The sequence below is a fragment of the Mus caroli genome, chromosome X, assembly GCF_900094665.2.
Source record: "Mus caroli chromosome X, CAROLI_EIJ_v1.1, whole genome shotgun sequence".
Taxonomy (NCBI): Eukaryota; Metazoa; Chordata; class Mammalia; order Rodentia; family Muridae; genus Mus; species Mus caroli.
In genome coordinates, this window is record NC_034589.1 from 131,991,997 (window position 1) to 132,019,208 (window position 27,212).

The 27,212-nt window shown below is 38.4% G+C and overlaps 1 protein-coding gene across 2 annotated transcripts in view; it reads left to right on the forward strand.

The window, feature by feature from the left end:
* The window catches only part of Pak3 (p21 (RAC1) activated kinase 3), a 236,127-nt gene that overhangs the window by 12,578 nt on the left and 196,337 nt on the right, over positions 1-27,212 (forward strand). The gene's annotated exons all lie outside the window — the stretch shown is intronic.

The following is a 27,212-nucleotide window of genomic DNA, read 5'->3' on the forward strand; positions in this document are numbered from 1 at the left end:
ATAGTAATGCTTACTGTGACCATTTCAGCTACTGCCCTAAGCTCCTTACAAGTACTATTGCCACCAATCCTTAGAAAAACCCAGTGGTAATAGTATTTCCATTTCTACAAATGGGAAAAATTAGTCAACGAGATTATTAATTGGTTTCTTCACCATTTCCCAGCTGGGAACACTGTCTGAATAAGATTTACCATTCCTTCCCCCAAATTCAGTAGATGGAGTATCACAATGAATGGGAGACAAGTGCGAATGACAAAAGGGTGTGGCACACTTAGCTTGTATGAGAAACCTTGAGAGAACAGGGTCAGTTTGCCTCTTTCTTGTTGTGAAGGTAAACTAAAGCAACCAGCCACAGGGGAAGTAAGAAAGGAACCGAAAATAGAAAGCCCCATGCTGTCCTCTATTTCCAGCAGTCACAAATGACAGAAATATGAAAGGAAAGAAAGAGCAGGGGAGTGAAATGGCTGAAGTGTTGAATCCCTGTCCAATTTGTAGTGAGTAAATAGATCATTATTAAGCACCATAGCAAATTTCTGAGTCTCCTGTGCTTTATTTCTCTCCAAGCATGGAGCTGTAATTACTGATGAATGTGCCACTGGCACCTCAGCATGTGACATCATCTTGATTCTGCAGAATACAAAAATCATGAAAACTGTAATCAGCAGATAAAGAATTGAGCTGAATTTTCTTGGACTAATAGGGTGGATTCATAAAAAATTCAGAACATTTTTATGTGTGCTTGGCTTATATTTATTATCAAAATTCCTTGAGTTATTCCGTTAGCATCACTGAATGTCTGGGGCCTGGCAATGCATGTAGTCTAAAGTACAAACACAATGATATTGAAAAGAATGCAGATGTTCCTCCTAAAGTTAAACCTGCAAAAGTTAAACCACATACTAATAGGGTTTTCTGGAGCTTTTCCTTTCTACTTACCATGAAGCCAGTCCATAGTATTGGAGGGTTATAGAGAGTGATATTGTTTTAGGAACTCACTATCCAGTCTACATGAGAGAGCTCATCTTGTTTTTACAGCTTGCAAATACTGGATAGAAGGTTCAGTGAGTAGTCTTGTGAGAAGTATCACTATTGTCACTATGTGCTATCTGGGTATATAAGAAAATGGATTGGTACACAGAGTTTTCTAATTCTGTACTCATCTAATGGTATAGAGGCATCCCTTATTCTATTTTTTTTGAAACAATAGTTACTGTTACTGTTTTTGTGTACTTCCTTGGTGCTACATACTTTGGAAAACACCTTGTACATATTATCTTATGGAGTATACCCAATAACCCATTTAATAGGTATTATTTTCTCTATTAAAATGTTGAGTCAGGCTCAAAGATGTTAAAGTAACTCATCAGGAAAGTGGCTATGAAAATTAGGATTATACAAGAGAGATGAGATCTTGTATTCTATTTTGGTTTTGTTTTATTTTATGAAGGCAAGCTTTCATGGTGTTGCACAGATAGGATTTAAGGTTTCCCAGTCTTCTTATTTTCATCTTTATAGTTCTAGGCTTAGAGATATGTGTGACATTGCTTCCAGCTAGATTCTAGGATTCAGTATCTTCATGTCTGCTTTGGAGTGTATTTTAAAGAGGGTAGAAATACAAGGCATATGTATCTTGGAAAGGCAGATTTCATCTCAAAGAGGGATGGTACAAATTATTCTCTTTGGTCTATATGCATAGAAGTGGCCATAGAGTGAAATACATGAGCTATTGAGGCAGATCCAGCTTGAATAATCCTTGGTGAGTGTAGGTTCTTGGACTTCTTTATTATTATTATTATTATTATTATTATATTTTCTTCATTTACATTTCAAATGCTATCCTGAAAGTCCCTTATACTGCCCCCCCTCCCCATCCCACCTACTCCAACTTCTTGGTCCTGGCATTTCCCTGTACTGTGGCATATGATCTTCACAGGACCAAGGGCCTCTCCTCCCATTGATGGCCAACTAGGCCATCCTCTGCTACATATGCAACTAGAGACACAGTTCTGGGGGGGTACTGTTTAGTTCATATTGTTAATCCTCCTATAGGGTTGTAGACCCCTTTAGCTCCATGGTTACTTTCTCTAGCTCCCTCATTAGGGGCCCTGTGTTCTATCCAATAGATGACTGTGAGCATCCACTTCTGTATTTGCCAAGCACTGGCATAGCCTCTCAAGAGATAGCTATGTCAGGGTCCCTGTCAGCAAAATATTGCTGGCATATGCAATAGTGTCTGGGTTTGGTGGTTGTATATGGGATGGATCCCCGGGTGGGGCAGTCTCTGGATGGTCCTTTCTTCTGTCTCAGCTCCTAATTTTAACCAGAAGCTGGAAAGGACCCAGATGTCCCTCAGCAGAGGAATGGATACAGAAAATGTGGTACATTTACACAATGGAGTACTACGAAACTATTAAAAACAATGAACTTATGAAATTCTTAGGCAAATGGATGGAATTAGAGGATATCATCCTGAGTGAGGCAACCCAATTACAAAAAAACACACATGATATGCACTCACTGATAAGTGGATATTAGCCCAGAAACTTAGAATATCCAAGATACAATTTGCAAAACACATGAAACTCAAAAAGAAGGAAGACCAAAGTGTGGATACTTCATTCCTTCTTAGAATGGGGAGCAAAATACCCATGGAGAGAGTTATAGAGATAAGGTTCTTGGACTTCTAAGGAAGCACTAAGGGGATGTATACTTTTCCAATGTGAAAGGCTGTGCCAGGGAGAGCAACAGTCATTTAATCCTAATTTGTATAGCTACTCAGATTAGCAGTCGTCAGCTTCACCTCATCCTTTTGCCTTGGAGGCAAATCGAGACTTTTCCATGTCACCCACTTCTCTGGGCTCAACACTTTCATGAAACTCTGTTCTGCAAATCCCAAATACAAAGCTTGCCTTCTTCTTCTGTACCACCTCTAGAGCCTCTCCCAATCCCATGAGCAGTAGAAAGGAAAAAATAATATCTCTTTGTGAGTAAAGGTGTTGCCAGGAATAGCCATTCTGAGTGTGGCCCAGGGACTTGCAGATCAAAATCACCCTAGACTCACTACCGGAACCAGTAATGTGTGCCTTGCCACATCCTCTAGGTGATCCTGATGTACATTTACATTTGGAAATCACTGTCTAGACTGACAAGCAGAGCTCTGAATGCTGCAGACATCAATATGCACATGGCTCATCAACTCTCAGCCCCAGCACAAAGCATAGATCGTCTCATAGCGAAGGAGTTGGAAAAGGACTGCAGCCTTGAGCTAGTCCTGCAGAGCAATGTCACCTTCAAATACACATGACACTGATGGATAAGTATACAGAGATTTGGAGCTAGGGTGTCGTCAGTTCTTGTTAATCTGTACCTGCATCAGAAAATGTTGCTTTGCAAGCTCAGCAGCTGCCCAGAGGCATGCCAGCTACTCCGTGGAAGGTGTAGTCCTTGATGGTAAGGGTACTGTACCCTGGAACTCTGAGTTGTGAAGAGAATTATAGAAAAGCGACTCCATTGCCTACCTCATGCATGGTGTCAGCATTACAAGGCTACTGTTGTGGTATGGTCAGGTTTCTTTTAGACGAGTAGAAGTGGCAAGTAACAAGAGGAAATGCATGTAGAAGTTGCTATGGTAATGCAAAGCTAGCATACATATATTATACTGGAGTCAATGCTAAGAAAACGCAAAGCTGAGAGAAATGAGGTTTCACTATGCGAGATCAGGGAAGTGTTCATGGAGGAGGCGCCAGTTGAAATAGATGAAGTTTCTGGATGTGGAATTTGAAAAATAGTCAATAGTGTTGCTTCTGATGAAGAGAGTATCATGACCCAAAAATATGGGGGCATGAAAATGCAGGGGGAAACGCTCATAAAGCTATTCTGGCAGGTGCAGTTTGAGGGACACGTTCTGAGCTTCAGGTGCTCCCACCATACTTGTCATGGAAAACTAGCTTTAAGTGTGTTATTTAACATTGATTGGTCTCTGTCTTGCTACGTTGAAATTAGGAGTTACACAGAATATTTTACTGGTAGTGAGACCGAGTAAGGGAGCTGGTGAATGACCTAGCTTTTGCAGGTCTGGCACACAGCACACTCTGGCACATGTAGAGCCAGATTTTATATGCTAGCCAGTGTGGTGCTTTGCTTGAAATAGTGGGAGTGGGACATGAAGTGGGAGAGGTAATCCTTGACACTAGATTGTGGAGTGGGCCTTAAGTGCTAAAGTAAACATTTGGGGCTTTTATTCTGAAGGCATAGACTATGTGTTGTTAAAGAATGGATTGGAGCCAAGTCATAGCAGAGAGAACAAGCTTAGAAGCTACTACATTTTAGCTATGTCAGTGGCAGAAAGGTGATATTAGAGAGAAAGAGACAGGGGAGAGAGAAATGGAGGATAGAGGGAAAGAGGGAGAGGAAGAATACTCCCACTATTACTGTGTAATGCTGATTTTAGGTTTTCTGACCCTCCATGAATGCATAGAAACAATCCAATAAGAGAATAGTGAAAAATAAAAATTGGAGGAAAAAATTAACAAATATGATAGGTCTAATATGAAAGACAACCCCTAAGTTAGTCTAAGTTCAGCTCTGAGGGAAAAAGAAAACCAACAGATCCTCTGAAAATATTTCCTGAGGCTGGCCTTTTTGTAAGACAATTTGGGGCATGAGCAATTCACACACACTTGATAAACTGAAGCACATTCTGTCTTGCTGGCAGACACTAAATCTGTAATAACACAAGGAGTCCTCCAATGAAAGAGATGATTAGAGATTCTAATAGCAATGCACACTGGGTCCTAATTAAGGTATTTTCTAATGCCTGCCTAGGAATATAAGTGCCCTCCATTTGGACTTTGATGATAACTAGAGGATTCTTTAGTTCCTAATCAGGGTATACAAAATTCAAAACGTTCTCAAGTCTTGGGCCAGAGGGAATGATCTCATTTGGCACATTATTGAGTTTCTGGGAGGAGGAAAGACATGAACTGCTCACAAATATTTTGTCATTGGCTAACTGCGAAACTGCATTTGTTGAAGCAATCCCATGTAGGAAGCTGGTTCCCTGGAATAGTAAAGATTATCAATACCTACTCAAAGTAACCCAACGTCTCCAACATTGACTAAGCAAATTTGAAACCAAGTGATCTCCTTTCTGTTTTCCCCTTGCTTCCAGAGGATACAAACATACACATGACCGAATGTGTACCCTGATGACAGAGCCTTTTCAAAGAAAGCATGTTTTCTTTGGCTGCCATGAAACATATGTTTGGGTGGGAGATAGTGCACAAGGCAAAAGCTGCAATGCTGGTATGATGCCTGAGAAACGATTTCATGTTTACCAGAATAAATATCTTATGTTCTGTGCCAGTTCCCTCTAAGATCTATCAGGCTTCCCTTTATCCACTTAGGGCTGAGAACAGAATACATAGCTGGCTGTAGTTAGACTAACCAGTTAGATTGACCCCAATTCTTTCCAGAAATTCAAAAAGCCTGCTGGCTCTTGGGATTAGCTGACTGGTATTTTAATCGATCCCCATCTGTATATAACCTCCGTGTCCGGCACAGCCTGAGTCTGCTACATCTGCTCACCTCAGCAGCTTGTTTTTCAAGCCAAGGTCATTTGGGAATGGTCTGGTTATGAGAACAGACTTGTCCAATGCTAGAGAAACTTTGCAGAAAGCCTGAGGAGAAATTTGCCATTCACGGTATTTGATTTGCTAGATTCCTCATGTTCTTTTCTGAACATTTGATCTGATCTTTGGCAAGGGTATGTGATGCAGCCAAGTGGTTAGGGTCAGCTTTGTGGATAACTCAACATAGACTACACATCACATTTATTTTTCATAAAGAGAATGTGTTAAGTAGCTGTGAGGAAAATACTGGGTTGGAAAAAAAATAAGAAGTTTTTGTTTCTAGAGACAGGTAGAATCTGAAGGCAGTCAGGGAAGGCCCAGATAAATTCAGGCAGTTAGTGATGTTAGAACTCAGCCCAAGGGGGACATGGAGGTCTAGGCAAATTATACTTGGGACTTATCCTGCTTATAGCATTTCCTGCCTGTGTGATGCATAGAGTTCACAGAAAAACATTCTACAGTACAGAATTCAGTTCTTATCCTCAGCTGTGTATTATAGCCTACTGGAGAGATTTAGAATATGTGCACACTCCCTTCCCTCAGACATTCTGTCCTTCCTTTAAAGGTATAAAATTACAAATGCTGGTGAGGATACAGAGAAAGGGAAACTCTTATACACTGTTGGTGGGAATGTAAATTAGCATTGCCATTATAGAAAACATTGTGGGGGTTCCTTAAAAGAAACCTGAAAATAGAACTGCCATATGGTCCAGCTATACCACCACTGAACATATATCCCAAGGAATCTAAGTTAGCTTATCACAAAGACATCTGCACGCCCATGTTTATTGCAGCACTATTTATAATAACCATGATATAGAATTGGCCAAGGTGTGCTTCATTGGATAAATGGAAACAATGTAGTACACACACACACACAGCACTCAGAGAGAGAGAAAAAAAGAGAAGGAGAAGGAGAGAGACAGACAGAGACAGAGACAGAGACAGAGAGAGGGAGGGAGGTTATGTGTTGATATGAAAGAGATGTCCCTAATTATCTCAGGTATTTGAATACTTGTTCCTTAGTTCGTGGCACCACTTGGACAGGCCTAAATGTATGGTCCTATTGGAGGAGATAGTACACTGGAGGTGGGTTCTGAGAGTTTAAAGACCCGCACGGTTTCTAGTTACTGCCTCTGCTTTGTGCTTGAGGTTCAAAATGTGAACCCACAGTTTCTATTCCTGCAGGCAGGTCTACTACTTGCTACCATCCTTCCTTGATGTAACAGAATCATATTCTTCTGCAACCATAAACCAAATAAGCCTTTTCTTCTATAAATGGTTATGGTTATTGTATTTTATCACATCAATAGAGAAGTGACTAATGTTCCCTATTATCTCTAAGCATATAGATGGGACTAGATGACACACCATTTAACCGAATGAGAGTTTATGTCTTAATTGGCATGGGCTTGAGCTACATTAGTTCTTGCAAGCTCCTTTGGTTGAAAACAAAATCCCCAGAACTGACATTAGCAAACCAGCTAAAATTTGACAATGAGGACTATGTATTAGCAAATATTATTGCGACCAATTAAAAAAAATCCTGAATATGCTAACCTGTGGTGTAGTTATATAAGATGTGCTTTGTAAACACTTGAGTGCAAGGCTTGATGTCTGCAACCAACTCAACTGGATTAGGAAGGGAAAATACAGAGAAATGTAGAGAGGGTAGAATCCAGCAAATACAGCAAATGCTAACAGCTAGGGAAGCTATGTGAGAGGCAAACAGAGTTTTTGTACTATTTTTATGATTCTTCTGTTAGCTTAATTTTTTCCCAAATTAAAAAAAAAAATCCTTTAAAAAAGATATCCAGATTCAATACGGTGCAAGCAAATTCGGAAGCCATTAAAATTGTCTGGGGCCCTTAGAAAAGCAGAAGGAATAGGGAGTGGCTGGCAATGAGAAAAAGGGAAAGCCTTTCTGGGTCACTGTCTTATACCAGTGCCTTCTGCCAATGTAATGCTCAAAGCTTCACAGATACTGTTAACAACTTACAAAGCCTACCGTGGGGGTTGATATTCTGCATTTATTTTTCTTTCTTGTATCTTTTTTATTCTCATACTGGACTTCTAATCCAGGGCTATGTTTGTGCTAGGCGAGCACCTTTCTGATGCACTATAATCTCAGCCCAGGTTCTGCTTTTGTAGTGGACTTCCTCAGTAAAGCCAGTATCACTGTTTTACAGGCCACCCTTGAAGTAGCAAAGCTATGCTACTGAGCTACCTTCCTATAAAAGGGTCAGCACGTTTTGAAGCTGCCCATACAAACATGAGCATTATAAGAGACATTGTCTAAGTGAAGGAGGATAGCCATGCCAGAACCACAATCTTGACCAGTTTACCATGACAACTCCCAAGAGTCACTTGATCCACTGAGCAGAGCAGAGTACCTAACACAACAAACTTACAGAAAATGGAAAAAGGCTATGAGTTTTTCTCATCCAAAGAAGGCTGAGGTCATAAGAAAACAGCCCTTCCTGGCTGGTAGCACTTAGAATCCAGCTATCAGTTTTACAGGAAGCAGCATCATTTTAATAAAGTGTCAGGGTACAGGCTGCTGCCCCCCAGCTGCTTCTCCTAGGTGGAGACTCATTAGAAACAGAATTCCAAAGAAGAAGAATTTCATTTCATGCTAGCTGTGGCATGCTTTGCATTTGTTGCTAGGCTCCAAGTGGAGCCAAAATGCCTTTCCCCTAGGAGGAGCATGAAGAAGCCCTTGCCTCCATTAGAATTTCTTAGACTTTTTTCTTCCCCTTCTCCTGTGGTACCTTCTTTTCCTTCTGCTGTATGCTGTGTCTATATTTTCCATTAATTGAATCTGAGGTTAGCCAGACTTTTGTGCCCCCATTGTTTACATCTCAATCAATCCCAACTAACATGAATGCATAGGAGGCAACTGAGATTTTCTGCGCATCCAGAGGTTTCTAGGAGGCAAGCGAGAAATGCCATTGAGTTGACCAGTACTGAGTTTGTACCTTAGCTTTACCTTTTAGTAGTTTTGTTCATTTGTACAGGTTCCTTTAACATCACTGAACTGTAGGCTCTTTCTTTCCAGAATGGGGATTGCCATACTAAATTCACATGGTTGTATTAAACGAGAGAGAGCCTAATATAAAATGCTTACTAAGCAAGTGAAAGACAGGTATTCATTTATGGAGTTTTTTAAAAACCATATATAGACTCAAAAATGCATTATCCAGTCTACCTCTACTTCCTAATTATGCAAACATGAATGTGTTGTGTTGCTTTAACTCTCTAAGTCTTGGTAATTTTACTCTTAAATGAGGCTTGTACCAATAATATATAGCTTAGAAGATTTCTATGAGCAATAAATGAGGTCAGACAAGTGTTAAACTCATGCCAAACACATAGAAATAGCCTCAGCCAACATGAATTAACCTAATTTCCCTGTTATTATTATTAGCAATTTTCCTCTGGGTTCCTTTTTTATAAGCCTAGCCCTTTTTTAAATGACCCTTTGCAGCTTCCTCCAGCAGACCTTCCCAAATTTGTATTGTCATTTCCCTAAGGTCAGAGGTCACATACTTTGTATTAGTTCAGGGATCTTCATGGGATCTGGTAGAGGCAAGTATTCAGTCCATGACAGCAGAGAGAGCATACTAGGTTTGCTGCTAGTACAGCCATAAATGGCCTCGCTGTCTGGGTTCTGGTTTTAGCTTTGTCTCCTTTGCTTGAAGTTAATAGCAACTCAACTTCTCTGGATTTCTCTTCCCTCATCTGAGAGTGATAATAATTCCTACTCTGGGGGATTTGCTGTGAGGATTAGACTTTAACAGTAAGTAGAAGTCTCATAAGGACTGAGTATTTTTATTCAATGAAAGTCCTACAGGCAAGTATCATGGGACCTACCCTGTGAACTTGCATGAAACTATATGTGCATGCACTTGTACATCCCTCCACTCCCACCCCTAATTGGAAGCATGAATGAAAAGGACATATCATAGAATGAACAAAAATACATATTCATTGTCCATGAAGGCCCTTTACACTCCCAATCAGAACTAGCATTCTGTGTGAAATTTTCCACAGGACTGTGAGCCCTTGAAGTTTGTGTTTGTGTGTCTGTGAAGTAAGATTCTTACAACTGAAAATAAACCACCTTAAAATGAATGATTATGTGGCATTTAATATATTTTCAGTTCTGTATAATCATAACCTCTTAATTAGGGTTTCTATTGCTGTGTTAATACACCACGATCATAAACAACCTAAGGAGAAAAGGGTTTATGCTAGCTTACAGCTCTCATGTCAGACTCCATTACTAAGAGAAGTCAGAGCAGGAACTCAAATAGTATAGAAATCTGGAGGCAGGAACTGATGCAGAGGCCATGGATGGGTGCTGCTTACTGACTTGCTCCTCATGGCTTGCTCAGCCTTCTTTCTTATAGCACCTAGAACCACCAGCTTAGAAGAAGCATGCTGCACAGTAGAGTGCCTTCCTATATCCATTATCAATCAAGACAGTGCACCACAGGCCTGTCTATTCACCAAATTGCCCATAGACCTCTACCAAAATGACTCTAGTATGTGTACAGTTGACATAAGAGTCATCTAACACAGCCTCTGAATACTTCTGAATTGATTACTCCTGCAGTCTGGCTATGTCCGGAGCAAAGTGGTGCCTCATTTTCTTCTCCATCATTCATCTCATTGTTCCAGATTTCTTCCCATCCAAACCTTCTTCATTCAGACTCTCATAGTTTCTTTCCCCCTCTTTGGGGTCCAGTAATAACACACACACACACACACACACACACACACACACAAGCACATGTATCACAGACCTGTTGAGAGAGTCAGGTGTTAAAACTATGGAAAGCTGCTAGCTTCCAGTGATTGCACTGCCAGAATACAGGTTGGGGTCTGTTGAGATTCTTTTTGCTCTGATATTCTCAGCAAACATACAAAGGCACTACAGAGTGGAACTTGTCTTCTTGTGGACATAGAGGCCACAGACAACCTCAAAGATGTAGTTATTATAGCACAAAAGAATCATAGTGCTTTGCATTATGTCTTCCATCTATAGACTCATAGTGGTTTCTTAGACTATAGTTCCATATTAAAACATCTACAGGATTGTGAAATAACCTTGGTAAACCTGTGACCCCATAGAGATCTACTGAATTTTTGTGTCTGTAAGCAAGTGTTACTATTAAGAAGTTTAATAAAAATACTGTAAATGTACTGGATATTTTCTGTGTGTCAAATACTATGCAAAATATATATGAGTTTTCATAGCATCATTGCAGTGGCTGCAGAGGTTGGTATTGTTAATAAATACTTTTTATAGGGGAGAAACTACATCACAGAGCAGATAACTGACCTGTTCAAGGCTACATAGTGAGCAAATGCATAAACCGTTAGATTTTGGTGTTGTTTTGATAATACCATAGTTGTCTAACTATGTTACTCCAGCTGGCTTAGAACTCTCTATCTAGACCAGGATGGCCTTGAACTTACAGATATTTGTCTGCCTCTGCCTCCCATGTGCTAGAAATTCACTGGTTTTAATACTATTAATAGTAATACTTTGTACTCATACTTCCACTGGAGATAATAGAACAGGGTAATATACATAGACCATAATTCATACAACTCATCACCTAGCCTTTAGCTCGAGTTCATAAGCAATGTGATTTTGGGAAGAATTCCTTATCTTTCAGAAACAGTTTCTTCATATGAATAATTGAGGAAAATTTCCTGATGCATCTCCTTCTGATTTGTAAGCAGCAGATATGAAAAGATGCAGAGAAATATTTTACAAAAATGTAAGGTGCTGTAGCAAAGTATGATATGAATAATGATCTGCTTGGATTGTGCAGGCAAACCAACTGAATGTTGAAGAACGAGAACTAAGTCTACTTATATTCAGACTTGGGAAACTACACTCTGCTGCCTAAATCAAACACTAGGCAAGTCATTGCCATTTTTCTTCTCCATGGTTGTACTAATCTTTATGTACCTGCTTCTCTGAAGTCCATACCTGCATTGTTAAGCTACAGTTAGAATAGCTGTAGGAAAACTTGCAGCCTTTGGAGTACCAGGGAGCCAAGGAAACCCAAAGGGTGTACCTTAAATGATGACTTTAGCTGGTTCCACTTTTTAAGGGGAAAAATGACATCCTACCTATTACAGAGGTTCCAGTGAAGATTAAGTCAAGTTGATACATCTGAAAACACTTTGCACAGTGTCGTCCTCATAAGTGATGGGGGTTCTTTGGTGATTTAGCTTGTTATTCTTAAAGAGTGGACTAAAAGTAGCAGGGCAAAAGATGCAGTAGGGAAGTACAGATGTTTTGGGCTTACAATTTATTGATTCCTTGAAATATAGGCAAGATTTTGAAACACAGCTGCCTCTATTTGTACAGAAAAGATTTATGCTTGAGTCATTGCCTGACTTCCTATGCAGGCTATTTCTGTTTCCCAGAAATGTTGGGAAGGGGTGGGCCTGAAGCTCAGTTAAAGGCCTTTCTGTTCTTACAACATTCACCTACTTGGCTTGTAAATGACTTAGCAGCCAAGTACAACAGAGTCTCTAAGTAAGGAATAACTTGTAGTATCTTTAGCATATAATAAGCAACAGGGGAGCATAAAAGACTAGGGAGCAGTAGAGAGGAACAGTGCTCTCAGTCCAGGTAAAATTCTTTTAGAAAAGGAATTATTTTCAGAAATTATATGCTCTCTATGTGTTCACAGCCACTAGTAGAATAATGCATAAACATTAAAAGTAAACAAGGTTCACCTCCAGTCTTTCTCCATTTCAGAGTAAACTATATTAACTGTTTAGGTTTGAATCTTCTCATGACCTTCTCTATGTACACACAAATAATATATAGGCATGTATCAGATCCACATGGGATGCTGCTACTTGTTCTAGGATGGGATTGTGGCATGTATGCTTCTGATGTTAAACAGTGAATCACTCACTTACCAGCACACACATAGATACATATCTGGTTTTTTCTTTTAAGTAGATACATGTTAGTTCATACTATAAATACAATTTATTTAACTAGTCATCAATTAGTAAATAATGCAATAGGAAGTAGGAAGGTAAAGGGTCAATTTAACAAAATAATCAAGGAGCAATAATGTTCTTTACTAAAGGAATTTATTTTGCAAAATTCTTGCTGATTAGTATGGTTAAATATCAAGGGCACAGTGGAGGTATGAGTATCTATTATAAAGTTTCTTCCAGGGGCCTGGGGAGATGAGTTAGTTGGTAATGTGTTTGGCACACAATATGGAGACCTAAGTTTGGATCCATAGCACCCATGTGCAAGATGGATTAAAGGCATTAAAGGTTGAATTCCCAGCACTGGGCTGGGTACAGTGATTGAGATAGATACCTGATATAAAATTTTGGCCTCCATGCATGCATGCACACATACATCAACATATGAACATGTATATATACATATACTATATACCATAATTTTAAAGTTTGCATAAAAATAAAAGAATGTTAATTTTATAGTTTTACTTATGAAAGCCTTTATCACATACCACTTCCTGTATATGTAAAAGCTGAGTCAAGATACTTTGTCATGTATGTGATATGTTAAGGCTTTTGTTTTCTTGCAGCACTAGGAATCAAACCCATGGCCTTTCACTTGCTTGCCAAGTGTTCCCCCAGAGAACAAAATCCTTTATGCCTTTTAAAGCACTTTTTACAATCCTATTCTACCTTAATAGCAGCCTTGCTCAATCTGAAGTTTTCCTATTATTTGTCAACAAGAATTAGGCAAAGAGTGATAAAGTCACATCTCTAATTAGCAACAGAATTTGTGTTAAGTTTGGAATTCATTATCCAGTGTTCCCTGCTCCCTGAACCAGTGAAGATAGTATGATATGAGATAACAACCAGTTCCATTTCTCATTAGGCATTTGGTTGCATATCACTTGGCCTAATTTCCCTTTTACTCTAGGCTTCTGGATCCATGCATTTCTCCAGGGCTGATTTCGTACTAGCTGAGCACCAATAATGTGCTAGACACTCTAGATATCTAAATCTGTTGGCTTGCCATCTAAAATAGCTGTTGCTGCTCATAGGTAGAAAAGCTTACAAGATCTCTCAAAGATTGTTTTTCTCTATGTTCCCTTAAGATGCCTCCAGGAGAATTTCCTGCTGTCAGACAGGAATATGTAGTAACTGGCTTCTAAGTATGAAAATATGGACGCTTAGTATGTCTACTACACTCTCAAAGATGAGTGTACCCATTTGTCTTTCTTTTCTAGAAGAGCAAACACAAATCAGTTTTCTCTTCTGATGAGTCAAAGCTGCAACTCACTCAACTGAAAATGAGTCAAACCATTTTATAATGGTCTCTGTGACCCTAAGCATTTTCTCTATAAGTTGAAATGTTCTCTTTAGAGGAGTAATGTCTTACTTCCTTTCTGCCAGGAACATCTAGTTAGTCACCTGCCCTATTGGCAGTGCTGTATATATATCTTCTGAAATGTTTTGAAAAGCTGCCTTTTCTGAGTCATTCTTCCGCCATAGGTCATACCCACTTCAAACATCCACACAAGTCCCCTGAAGATCTCTCTACTTTACTTCCTGTGTTCTATTCCACCTTATCCATCTTCGAAGACATATTTTTAGGAGGACATTCTAGCTTTGTCATGTCCCTAGTGAAAATTACAGATTTTCAGAGTCCCTTTACTCAACTATCTGTTTACCATTTGACTTCCAACCATCAGGGAAGTCTTTATTCACGGAAACTAAAAGGTGCTTAAGAATCTTAAATGTATTTTCTCTCTGGTGACTAACTGAGGCAGGTCCACTTAGGAGAGCACAGGCCTCAGAAGTGGCAGAGCTTCTGGAATAGGGTCCTATGGGCCTGCATCTGCACCCAGGTGGTGAGGCTGATCCTCAGCTCTTTGTGCACCATCCCTGCCAGAGGAGAGCTTGCCTCCAGAAAGTGTCTGACCCTGGAACTCAGATGAGATCATAATTTTCTCTCTGGTGACTTTCTAAGGTAGGTCCACTCAGGAATACACAGGCTGCAGAAGTGACAGAGCAGCTAAGACAGGATCCTATAGACCTACATCTGCATCCAGGAGGTGGGGCTGTTCAGCAGCCCTCTGTGCACTGGTCTCCCAGGAGTGTTGACATAGGCCTACAAACTCCCAGGAAGAACAAGCTCCAGTCAGAGACAGCAAGAGCATCTAACACCAGAGATTACCAGATGGTGAAAGGCAAATGCAAGACTCTTACTAGCAGAAATCAAGACTACTTGGCATCATCAGAACCCAGTACTCCCACCACAGTGAGTCCTGGATACGCCAACACACCAGAAAAGCAAGCTTCAGATTTAAAGTCGTATCTCATGGTGCTTATAGAGGATCTTAAGAAGGACATTAATAACTCCCTTAAAGAAATACAGGAGAACACAGGAAAACAGATAGAAGACCTTAAAGAGGAAACACAAAAATCCCTTAAACAATTACAGGAGAACACAGGTAAACAGGTAGAATCCCTTAAAGAAGAAACACAAAGATCCCTTAAAGAATTACAGAAAAACACAACCAAACAGGTGAAGGAATTGAACAAAACCATCCAAGATCTAAAAATGGAAGAGGAAAAAAAAAATAAAGAAATCACAAAGGGAGACAACTCTGGAGATAGAAATACTAGGAAAGAAGTCAGAAGCCATAGATACAAGCATTATCAACAGAATACAAGAGATGAAAGAGAGAATCTCAGGTGCAGAAGATTCCATAGTAAACATTGACATAACAATCAATGAAAATGCAAAATGCAAAAAGATCCTAACTCAAAACATCCAGGAAATCGAGGACACAATGAGAAGACCAAATCTAAATGTAATAGGTATAGATGAGAATGAAAATTTTCTACTTAAAGGGCCAGTAAATATCTTCAACTAAATTATAGAAGAAAACTTCCCTAAACCTAAAGATGCCCATGAACATACAAGAAGCCTACAGAACTCCAAATAGACTGGACCAGAAAAGAAATTCCTCTCAACACATAATAATCAAAACACCAAATGCACTAAACAAAAATAGAATATTAAAAGCAGTAAGGGAAAAAGGTCAAGTAACATATAAAGGCAGACCTATTAGAATTTCACCAGACTTCTCACCAGAGACTATGAAAGCCAGAAGATCCTGGACAAATGTCATACAGACCCTAAGAGAACACAAATGCCAGCCCAGACAACTATACCCAGCAAAACTCTCAATTACTATATATGGAGAAACCAAAGTATTCCATGACAAAACCAAATTCACACAATATCTTTCCACAAATCCATCCCTTCAAAGGAAAATAAAAGAAAAACTCCAACACAAGGAGGGAAACTATGCCCAAGAAAAAGGAAGAAAGTAATCTTTCAAAAAACTTAAGATAGCTACTTGAACAGAATCCCAGCTCTAACAACAAAAGTAACAGTAAGCAACAATTACTTTTCCTTAATATCTCTTAATATCAATGGACTCAACTCCTCAATAAAAAGACATAGACTATGTAAACAGGACCCAACATTTTGTTGCATGCAGGAAACCCACCACAGGGACAAAGACAAACCTAACCTCAGAGTAAAAGGCTGGAAAACAGAATTCCAAACAAATGGTCTGAAGAAACAAGCTGAAGTAGCCATCCTATCAAATAAAATCGACTTTCAACCTAAAGTTACCAAAAAAAAAAAAAAAAAAAAAAAAAAAAAAAAAAAAAACAAGGAAGGACTCTTCATACACATCAAAGGTAAAATCTACCAAGAAAACTCTCAATTCTGAACATCTATGCTCCAAATGCAAGGGCATCTACATTCATAAAATCAACTTTAGTAAAGTTAAAAGCACACATTGCACCTAACACAATAATAGTGGGAGACTTCAACACCCTACTCTCATCAATGGACAGTTCATGGAAACAGAAACTAAACAGAGGCACATTGAAACTAACAGAAGTTATGAAAGAAATGGATTTAACAGATATCTACAGAACATTTTATTCTAAAACAAAAGGATATGCCTACTTCTCAGCACCTCATGGTACCTTCTCCAAAATTGACCATATAATTGGTCACAAAACAGGCCTCAACCGACACAAAAATATTGAAATATTCCCAAACATTCTATCAGGTCACCACGGACTAAGGCTGATCTTCAAAATAATATAAATAATAGAAAGCCCATGGAAGCTGAACAACACTCTACTCATGATACCTTGGTCAAGGAAGAAATAAAGAAAGAAATTAAAGACTTCTTAGAGTTTAATGAAAATGAAGCCACAACATACTCAAATTTATGGGACACAATGAAAACAGTCCTAAGAGGAAAACTCACCCTGAGTGCCTCCAAAAAGAAACTGGAGAGAGCACACACTAGCAGCTTGACAACACACCTAAAAGCTGTAGAACAAAAGGAAGCAAATTCACCCAAGAGGAATAGATGGCAGGAAATAATCAAATTCAGGGCTGAAATCAACCAAGTGGAAACAAAAAGAACTATTCAAAGAATCAACCAAATCAGGAGCTGGTTCTTTGAGAAAATCAACAAAATAGATAAACCCTTAGCCAGACTTACTAGAGGGCACAGGGATAGTATCCTAATTAACAAAATCAGAAACTATAAGGGAGACATAACAACAGAATCTGAGGAAATCCAAAACAATCATCAGATCCTACTACAAAAGCCTATACTCAAAACTGGAACACCTGGATGAAATGGACAAATTTCTAGACAGATACCAGGTACCAAAGTTAAATCAGGACCAGATTAAATATCTAAACAGTCCCATATCTCCTAAAGATATAGAAACAGTCATCACTAGTCTCTCAACCAATAAAAGCTCAGAACCAGATGAGTTTAATGCAGAGTTCTATCAGACATTCAAAGAAGACCTAATTCCAATACTCTTCAAACTATTTCACAAAATAGAGACAGAATTTACTCTACCAAATTCCTTCTATGAAGCCACAAAAACTGCATGGTACTGGTACAGCAACAGACAGGTAAATCAATGGAATAGAATTGAAGACCCAGAAATGAACCCACACGTCTATGGTCACTTGATCTTTGACATAGGAGCTAAAACTACCCAGTGGAAAAAAAGACAGCATTTCAACAAATGGTGCTGGCTTAACTGGCTATTAGCATGTAGAAGAATGCAAATTGATCCATTCTTATCTTCTTGTACAAAGCTCACATCTAAGTGGATCAAGGTACTCCACATAAAACCAGAGACACTGAAAATTATAGGGGAGAAAGTGGGGAAGAGCCTTGAACATATGGACACAAGGGAAAAATTCTTGAACAGAATACTAATGGCTTGTGCTGTAAGATCAAGAATTAACAAATGGGACCTCATAAAATTTCAAAGCTTCTGTAAGGCAAAAGACACTGTCAATAAGACAAAAAGGCAACCAACAGATTGGGAAAAGATCTTTTCCAATCCTAAATCCAATAGAGGGCTAATATCTAACATATGCAAAGAACTCAAGTAGTTAGACTCCAGAAAACCAAATAACACCATTAAAAATGGGGCTAAACAAAGAATTCTCAACTGATGAATACTGAATGGCTGATAAGCACCTAAAACATGTTCAACATCCTTAGTCACCAGGGAAATGCAAATCAAAACAACTCTGAGATTCCACCTCACACCAGTCAGAATGGCTAAGATAAAAAACTCAGGTGACACCAGATGCTGGCAAGGATGTGGAAAAAGAGGAACACTCCTCCATTGCTGGTGGGACTGCAAGCTGGTACAACCACTCTGAAATCAATTTGGAGGTTCCTCAGAAAATTGGACTTAGTTATACCAGAAGATCCAGCAATACCACTCCTGGAAATATACCCAGAAGATGCTCCAAATGTGATGAGGACACATGCTCCACTATGTTCATAACAGCCTTATTTATAATAGCCAGAAGCTGGGAAGAACCAAGATATCCCTCAACAGAGGAATGGATACAGAAAATGTGGTACACAATGGAGTACTACTCAGCTATTAAAAACAATGAATTTATGAAATTCTTAGACAAATGGATGGATCTAGAGGATATCATCTTGAGTGAGGTAACCCAATCACAGAAGAACACACATGATATGCACTCACTGATAGGTGGATAGTATCACAGAAGCTCAGAATCCTTCTTAGAAGGGGAAACAAAATTGAAGGAGTTACAGAGACAAAGTTCCAAGTAGAGCCTGAAGGAATGAGCATCCAGAGACTGCCCCCCTTGAGGATCCATCCCATAAACCACCACCAAACCCAGACACTATGGCAGATGCCAACAAGAGCCTGATGACAGGAGTCTGATATAGCTGCCTCCTGAGGGTTTTTGTCAGTGCCTGACAAATACAGAAGTGGATGTTTACAATTATCCATAGGACAGAGCCCAAGGTCTCCAATGAAGGAACTAGAGAAAGTACCCGAAGAGCTGAAGGGATCAGAAGCCCCATAGGAGGAACATCAATAGGAACTAGTCAGTACCCCCAGAGCTCCTTGGAACTAAACCACCAATCAAAGAAAACACATGGTGGGACATGTGGCTCTAGTTGTATATGTAGATGAGGATGGCCTAGTTGGTCATCAATGGGTGGAAATGCCCTAGGTCTTGTGAAGGTTCTATGCCCCAGTATAGGGGAATGCCAGGAATGGGAATGGGAGTTGGTGGGTTGGGGAGCAGAGGGAGTGGGAGGGGATAGGGGATTTTAGGAGGGGAAACTAGGATAGGGGATAACATTTGAAATGTAAATAAAGAAAATATCTAAAAAAATTAACAATTCATTGTGTTAATAAAAGTAATATGAAAGATGCATTTACAAGGGTATTATTGCATTTGGCTCTCCTTAGTCCCTTATATTTCCATGTCATATCATTTTAATTCTATTGAAAAGACAAACTAACATTTCTTGTGCAAGACTGCTTCTAGTATGTTCCTAAAGCTTTTATATATATTTTAAAAGATATTTTCTCTGACATTAATATATTTTAAAAGATATTTTCTCTGACATTAAGGACATTTTTAAGTGTTTTCTCCCTCCCACTATTTCTGATGTGATATCTATTGTCCATAACCAAAATTTGCTGAGAGTTTTTCCTTGATCACTGGTTTCAATGAATTTCTTTTTTTTTTTTTTTAGGATGTGTTTTGGTATTTTCTTGCGTTTACATTGTCTAAGGTTCTCTAATTTGTACATTTATAATTTTCATCAGATTTGGAAGTTTCACGATGGTTAAGTCTCCATCTATTTTGTCCTATATGTCCTACTTATCATTTTTATTGTACTTTATGTATGTGACTACACTGTCTTCACAAGTACCAAAAGTGGGCATCGGATTCTATTACAGATGGTTTTGAGCCACCATGTAATTGCCGGGAATTGAACTTCTGGAAAAGCATCCAGTGTTCTTAACCACTGAGCCAACTCTCCAGCCCCCTACATGTCCTTTTTCAGGGCTCCAGTTACTAGTATTTTTCTCCATGGTGTTGTGCACTTTTCACTGTTTACTTTTTTTCCGTAAGTCAGAATATTTGTTTACTTTGATGTTCTTGAGATGTAGAAGTTATTTGCATATTATAGATTGTAACTTTTTTGCATTGATATAGTTTTCAAATATTTTCTCTTATTCTAATGGCTGCCTTTTAGGTTTTGATCCTTACTACACACCAACAATGAGTTAGTCTCAATTTTTTTTTTTTTTTGGTTCTTAGCATTGTTTTAATGTGTTCTTGTCCTGTCTTTCAAATGAGATTCAAAGTTTTTTAAGACTAGCGATAGTCTGTAATTTCTCTTATGTTTTCTGTTGTGTTATCATCTCATCTGCCAGGCACATCGTCAGTGTGCTGACTAAGCAAATGTATGCTGAACAAGCCATTAAATTCTGTAAACACATTACCAGCCATGAGCTCCTTGCAATTATTTCCATTAACTGGGAACTTAAAGGGTAGTTATTCAAAATTGGTACCAAAATACAGAAATGGATTGTAGGGTTGAAAACAAAACCTGAGTCTATCAGGAAGTAGATATTTTGTGACTTCAGGTGAGAAAATTGTAACAGAGATGGGGTTTGCTTATACTGCCACTAGTGCATTGTCTGCCTGGATAGGAAAACTGGTGCTAGACTATTGGAATAAGGACATGAAAACCCAAGGGGTAAACTTTGATAGTTTGCTTACTGATAAGTGTCTCTATTTGTGTGCATATGCATGTGTAGGTATTCTCTCTCTCTCTCTCTCTCTCTCTCTCTCTCTCTCTCTCTCTCTCTCTCTCTGTGTGTGTGTGTGTGTGTGTGTGTGTGTGTTGACACATGTGTTTCAATGCAAAGGGAGAGGTTGCAAGATGTAAATTCGTTTTTTTGACCAGGAAGATATTTAGATCTCTACATTATTTCCAATGGCAACCATTATTTCACATAGACTGTTGTATCACAAATGTGACCACTATTTGCCAAGCTCTTTCATTGTTTCTGTTCATTGCCCAGCTCACTTGTCCATCATCAGTCCTTAATCCACAACAGTTCTTTAATATACACTTTAATGATGAGGAATGAAAGGATGAAGGCAGCAGGGGATGGAGGGAGAGGGAGACAGAAGGAAGTGGTAGTACTCATGACATGATTAAATCATCTGTTCTTTGAAATGTTAGACATAAATGATATTTTCAAACTTGTTACTTTATTTTAAAATTGGTGTTGCTTTGGAGGCTCACAGAGATAAGTAGTATAAATCCAACAAACATGGTGTCCCCTGTTTTTATCTGTAAGAAGTTTCAAGGGAAATTGGAAAATATTTTGACACAAATGTAAATATGATATAAGAAAACTTGTGGAATTTAGGAAAATCAGTGCTATAAGTATTATTAGCAGAGATGCTTACATTAAACAAAAGGGATGTTGTTAACTCAAAACCTAAATTTCCCTCTTTTATAATTAAACAAACCAGAGAAACCTAGACTCAAAGCCAACTGAAGAAAAACCAGAAAGATTAAAACAGAGATAGGATCAAAATTAAAATGATAGAGAAAATTAACACAATCAAGAGTTGAATCTTCTAAAACTGCAACACATTTGTTTACCTATTAGCTATATTGACTAAAAAAAAATGATGCTTCACAAAGCTAAAATCAGAAACGAAAAGGAATATTACTAACCATGTTGCAAAAATTAAAATGATTGTGAGGGTAGAAAGGGAAGCTTCATGACAAGTTAGATAACCTATATGAAATGTAAATATATCCTAGAGATATATAACCTAGCATATTGAGTCATGAAGCATTGAAAAATATTCAGAGTTGTAATTATGAAGAGGGATGCATAGAGGAATTTCCCTTAATTATCTGGTTGGCTAATAAAGATAACAAATAGCCAATTGCTGGGTGAAAATGAGGAGGCGGGTTTTCCTTGCAAGACAGGAAGAGGAGGGGAGGAGGAGGTGTTGCAGGAGACTGTGGACAGAGGAGAAGAGAGGGAGAGAAGTTGGAAGGAAGAAAGATGGAGCAGAAGCACATGACTGGAGAAACTGTAATTAGCAGGGATTTCATAGCTGGGGAAGAAAGAGGTATAGAGGTTTATCTGCCCAATATGCGTGTGCAGTTTTTAAATTTATAACTGAGTTGCCTTTTCATTCCATGGGCTTATTGGGGTTGGAAATTTACTGCAACAAAATGGCAAATAGACCAAGGAAGAAAAGTTCAGGACCCAGTGTTTTCAAAAATCACTCTTATTTTTATTAGAATACACTAAGTATACAAAGTAATTGGTTTCAGTATAACATTTCATCATTCACACCTGGCATTATGATCCTTTTCACTTCCCATGTTACTTCTTATTATTATCCCCTTGACTGATACCCTTTCCATTTTCTCATCCACAGTAGCCCCCATTTTATTTTCATTTCCCATAAAATCCACATATGAGAGGAAACATAATATTTGTATTTGTGAATGTGTATTATTTTATCTCCAATCCATCTACTTTTCTATAGTGGATAACATTGCATTTTTCATATTTCTATAAAACATTCCAGAAAAATTAACCACAATCTTCAATTGATTTAAAAATTGTAGAAGAGATTTATTACTTCATTCAGTGTGTGCCCTCATGTCAAACAAAGACACAGTGAGAGAACTAAAAACAAATGTCTCTTATGAATATTGATGCAGCTGTTCGCAACAGAATATTAGCAAACAAAATCAAATAGTGTATAAACAGATTATATGCTATATTCAGAAGGGAATTCCTTCTTGGAATGCAAGGGTAGTTGAACATAGAAAATCAATTAACATAATGTAGCTGACTAGTTTTAGGTCAACTTGACACAATTGAGAAAAATGCCTTAATAAGTTTGAGCTGCAGGCAAGCCTGGGCTGGTGGTCCTCTGTTCTTCTATAAGAAAGCAAGCTTCCCGAGCCATGGGGAGCAAGCCTGTAAGCTGTGTCTCTCCATAGCTGTTGTACTAGCTCCTGACTCCAGGTTCCTGCTCTTATTTCTTTCAGTGATGGACTGTGATGTGGAAGTGTAAGCCAAATAAACTCTTTGCTCTGCAACTTGCCTCTGGTAATTGTGTGTTATCTCAAATAGTAACCGAGCTAAAGATAGCTAGCTACATTAACAGAACAAAGGCATAAAACCACACGATGATCTCAAATGGAAACTATTTTATACATGTCAACATTATTTAATGATAATAAAAATATTCAAGAAAACAGAAAGAGACAAACTATCTCAATAGGAGTAGGAGTAAAAATCTCAGGTTACACCCAGCTTAATCTTTTATGTTAAAAGCACAGAAGTTGCAAAATGCCCGAGAAGTAATAGTTCAGCAAAATTACAGTGTCTAAAATCACTCTAAAGTTCTTTGTGTTTGTATACATTGGCCAGTAGAAAACACATTACAGTTAAGAGCAAGAAGTCCTTGTGCACTGTGGAACTGTATTGTGACTATAAATGGGTAATAAACTATGTCTCCAAGAGCTTGGAGAAAGAATAAACCCTAAAAGAAAAATTTTAAAATGGAATTGGAGGAGCTGTAGAGACAGCACAGCAATCTAGAGCACTGGGATCTCTGCCAGAGGACCTGGGTTCAATTCTCAGCACCCACATGGTGGCTTATAACCACCTGTAGCTTCAGTTTAAAGTAATCCAACACTCTCTTTTGGCTTGATATATGGTACACAGACATACATGAGCAAAAATGCCCCTACACATAAAATAATTTTTAATATTTACAAATATAAGTCTAATATAACCTAGCAGATATACTTATGGTTAGATAACACCCCAAAATTGAAAGTATACATTTGGAAAGTTATTAATATATTCATGTTCACTGCAGCATTAGTTACAGTACTCAAAAGTTGGCTTCAACCTGAGTGTCTATTAACACATGAATGGATTTTTTTTAATTTTTATTTTTTTTTAGAGATAATAATTTTTTTATTACATATTTTCCTCAGAATGGATTTTTTTAAAAAGTAAAAAAAGTGCATGGCCTTAGTCCTAACAAACGTACATAGAACTTTGTGAGTTTTGGGCTAGCCATAGCTCATAGTGACACTCTGTTTCAAAATAAATGATTAATTTAAAAAGTAAAACAATATATATTATATGATACAATGGACGGCTAGTCTTTTAAAAAAGGAAGAAAATTCTTCAAGGTACTGTGCAGAAACAAAAAGGACATATACTACATGATTCTATCTATAAAAGTTAGTTTTAGAAATCACATTTATGAAGCAGAAAATAGAATGATGGTTGTCAGATGCTATAATGGGAGAGAATGCTGGAATGTTATAATTGATATAGAGTTTCACTTGGGTTAGGTTTAAGTCTTTCAGAGATAGATGGTGGTATGGTTGTGTGGTAATGCAAGTTTATTTAATGACATAATTATATACTTGAAAATGATTGAAATGGTAAATTTTTGCATATATTTTATGGCAATAAGCAAATAATTGCTAGATATTTAATTGGCAATTTGGATATACAAGGGAAGTGATAATTTAATAAATACTAGAAAAGAATTCTGTTTCATGGTAAAAGTAAACCATATGAAAAAAACTGCGTGGGGGAGCAGTGAGATAGCCCAGTTCCTGACTTAAGTTCCTAGAACCCACAAATGCTAGATGTGAGATCTCACATCTGTCATCATAGAATTCCCACAGTGAGTTAAGAGGCAGAGACAGGAGAATCACTTAGAAGCTCCACACCAGTTTTCCTGGAGTACAAAGAGAAGCAGAAGCAATGAGAGGCCTGCTTCTTGAGATGGAAAGAGAAAATCTACTCCTGAAATTTGTCCTCAGAACTTACTTATTTCCTTTCATCCAATAATAATAAACAAACAAATTAATTAATTAATTTAAGTTATCTAATAACTTTCAAAAAAGTTACATTGGTAATGAGTATCTTAAAATATGAGCACTTTAAAAACAATTCTCGTGGCCTAAACACTTCTTTACCATTATCCTTTTAATCCACCTGTCTTAGTCAGGGTTTCTATTCCTGCACAAACATCATGACCAAGAAGCAAGTTGGGGAGGAAAGGGTTTATTCGGCTTACACTTCCATGCTGCTGTTCATCACCAAAGGAAGTCAGGACTGGAACTCAAGCAGGTCAGGGAGTAGGAGCTGATGCAGAGGCCATGGAGAGGATGTTCTTTACTGGCTTGCTTCCCCTGGCTTGCTCAGCCTGCTCTCTTATAGAACCAAGACTACCAGCCCAGAGATGGCACCACCCACAAGGGGCCTCTCCCCTTGATCACTAATTGAGAAAATGCCTTACAGTTTTATTTCATGGAGGCATTTCCTCAACTGAAGCTCCTTTCTCTGTGATAACTCCAGCTGTGTCAAGTTGACACAAAACTAGCCAGTACACCACCTAACAACCAATTGGGAAGCTACTATTATTGCCCCATTTTAGAGATGAGAAAAGTGGGCACAAGGAACTCTCTCCCTTTAAGTAGGCAACAGTCATTCAACACAGAGAAACCTATAGGCTAGGTAAGCTTTCCAGCTTTTCATGTGTTATAAGTATAGATGGGAAGGAAAAGTCACAAACATTCATGCTGAATCCCTAGAAAATATAGTTTTTTTTTTAAGTTTACCAAGTGAATGGCAGAGATGTCTTATGCCATAAGTTCTCAAAGGAGACAGGGTCTGGGATGGATTGTAGAAGGCAATGAAAGGACTACATGTACCAGACTTTATCTCAATCCTGCCCACTGTCCAGTATTTGGATAAGTAAAAGTGAAATGTTCTCTGGATATTAAATAAATAAAGAAATATATAGTAAGTTTTAGAGGACTTTTGAAATATGGCATGAACTTAAAGAGTCCTAGAATTTTTACTCCAAAATGGAATATGAGAGAGGAACCCTTCTGGTTATGTCAGAGAAGGAGGAATAAGAGAAAGAGAAGGAAGAGGAAAAAGTAAGAAGGAGGATGAAGAGTAGGACAAAAAGAACGAGAATAGGAAGAAGGAGAAGGAGGGGGAAAGGGAGAGGTGTAAATGTAACTTTGATTATCCTGTTGTAATTGTCTAAAAAGCTTCTTGTCTAAGTCTGCTAACCTAGGCATAATCCAGGTAGCTTCTAGCCTCCATATCATCTTCTCTAGGCGTAGAATAATTTCAACCTCTGAGATTTACTGCCGAATAAACTCTTTCTAGCTCTTTGAATTCTGCCTGGCTGGTTCAACTCAGCTGTTCCTGGCCCAAGTTAACTGATTTAATCTGTCTTCTCCTCAGTTGTTTTGCTTAGCCTCCAATTAACTCTAGAAGTCTGTTCTAATCTTCTGGCTCCTTCTCATTCTCTAGATTGTTCTCTCTGCATCCTGTCTCTGTAAAAACTGCCTTTCTTCATCTCTCTGCACTGCTCGCTCAAGTAGCTTTCCTTCCTGCCTTCTTCTGATGACTGTTAAGCATATCTTATCCTGTCAAATCTTTCTCTGATTCATCACTTTGTCTGCCACTCAATTAGAAGTCACTTTCAAACATGGGTGCTTCCTTCTATAAACTAACTTTACCCTCATTGTTTTGGATTAAAAGTATGAGCTATGAGCTGAGCCATACCACAACTAGAAAGTTTGTTTTTTCAGTAAGTAACACAATCTCAGGGCTCAGCATGTGATAAAATACCCTGCAACATGAAGGGGGATGAGAAGAGGAAGAAAACAAGGAGGAGGAGGAACCAGAGGAGAAGGACTAAGGTGTTGCCTACAGGATAATTGAATTTATCTATAGGGTAGTACACCAAAACCCCATAACATTTCTAGAAGAAACTCTCTTTCAATATGTATGTTTTTACTTCCTTGTAGCCTTAAAAACATGGTTCACAAAGCAGTTAGTAAAGGCCGTCTTCAGGGTTCAGGAAAGAAGCAGTTCTCCTTTGGACATCTAACAACTTGGATGCACTCAGTTCTCCCACCCATAGCAGACTATTACCCATTCAAGGGATTGAATCACAATTCCCTCTCAGCTGTCTGGCTCTGCTTGCCTAGAGGCCTGACTTAATGTTGCTACAACCTCTTTCATACTCGGATACTTTTCCTATTCTTTATTTTCTGCAGATTGCCCTCTGGTGCATCC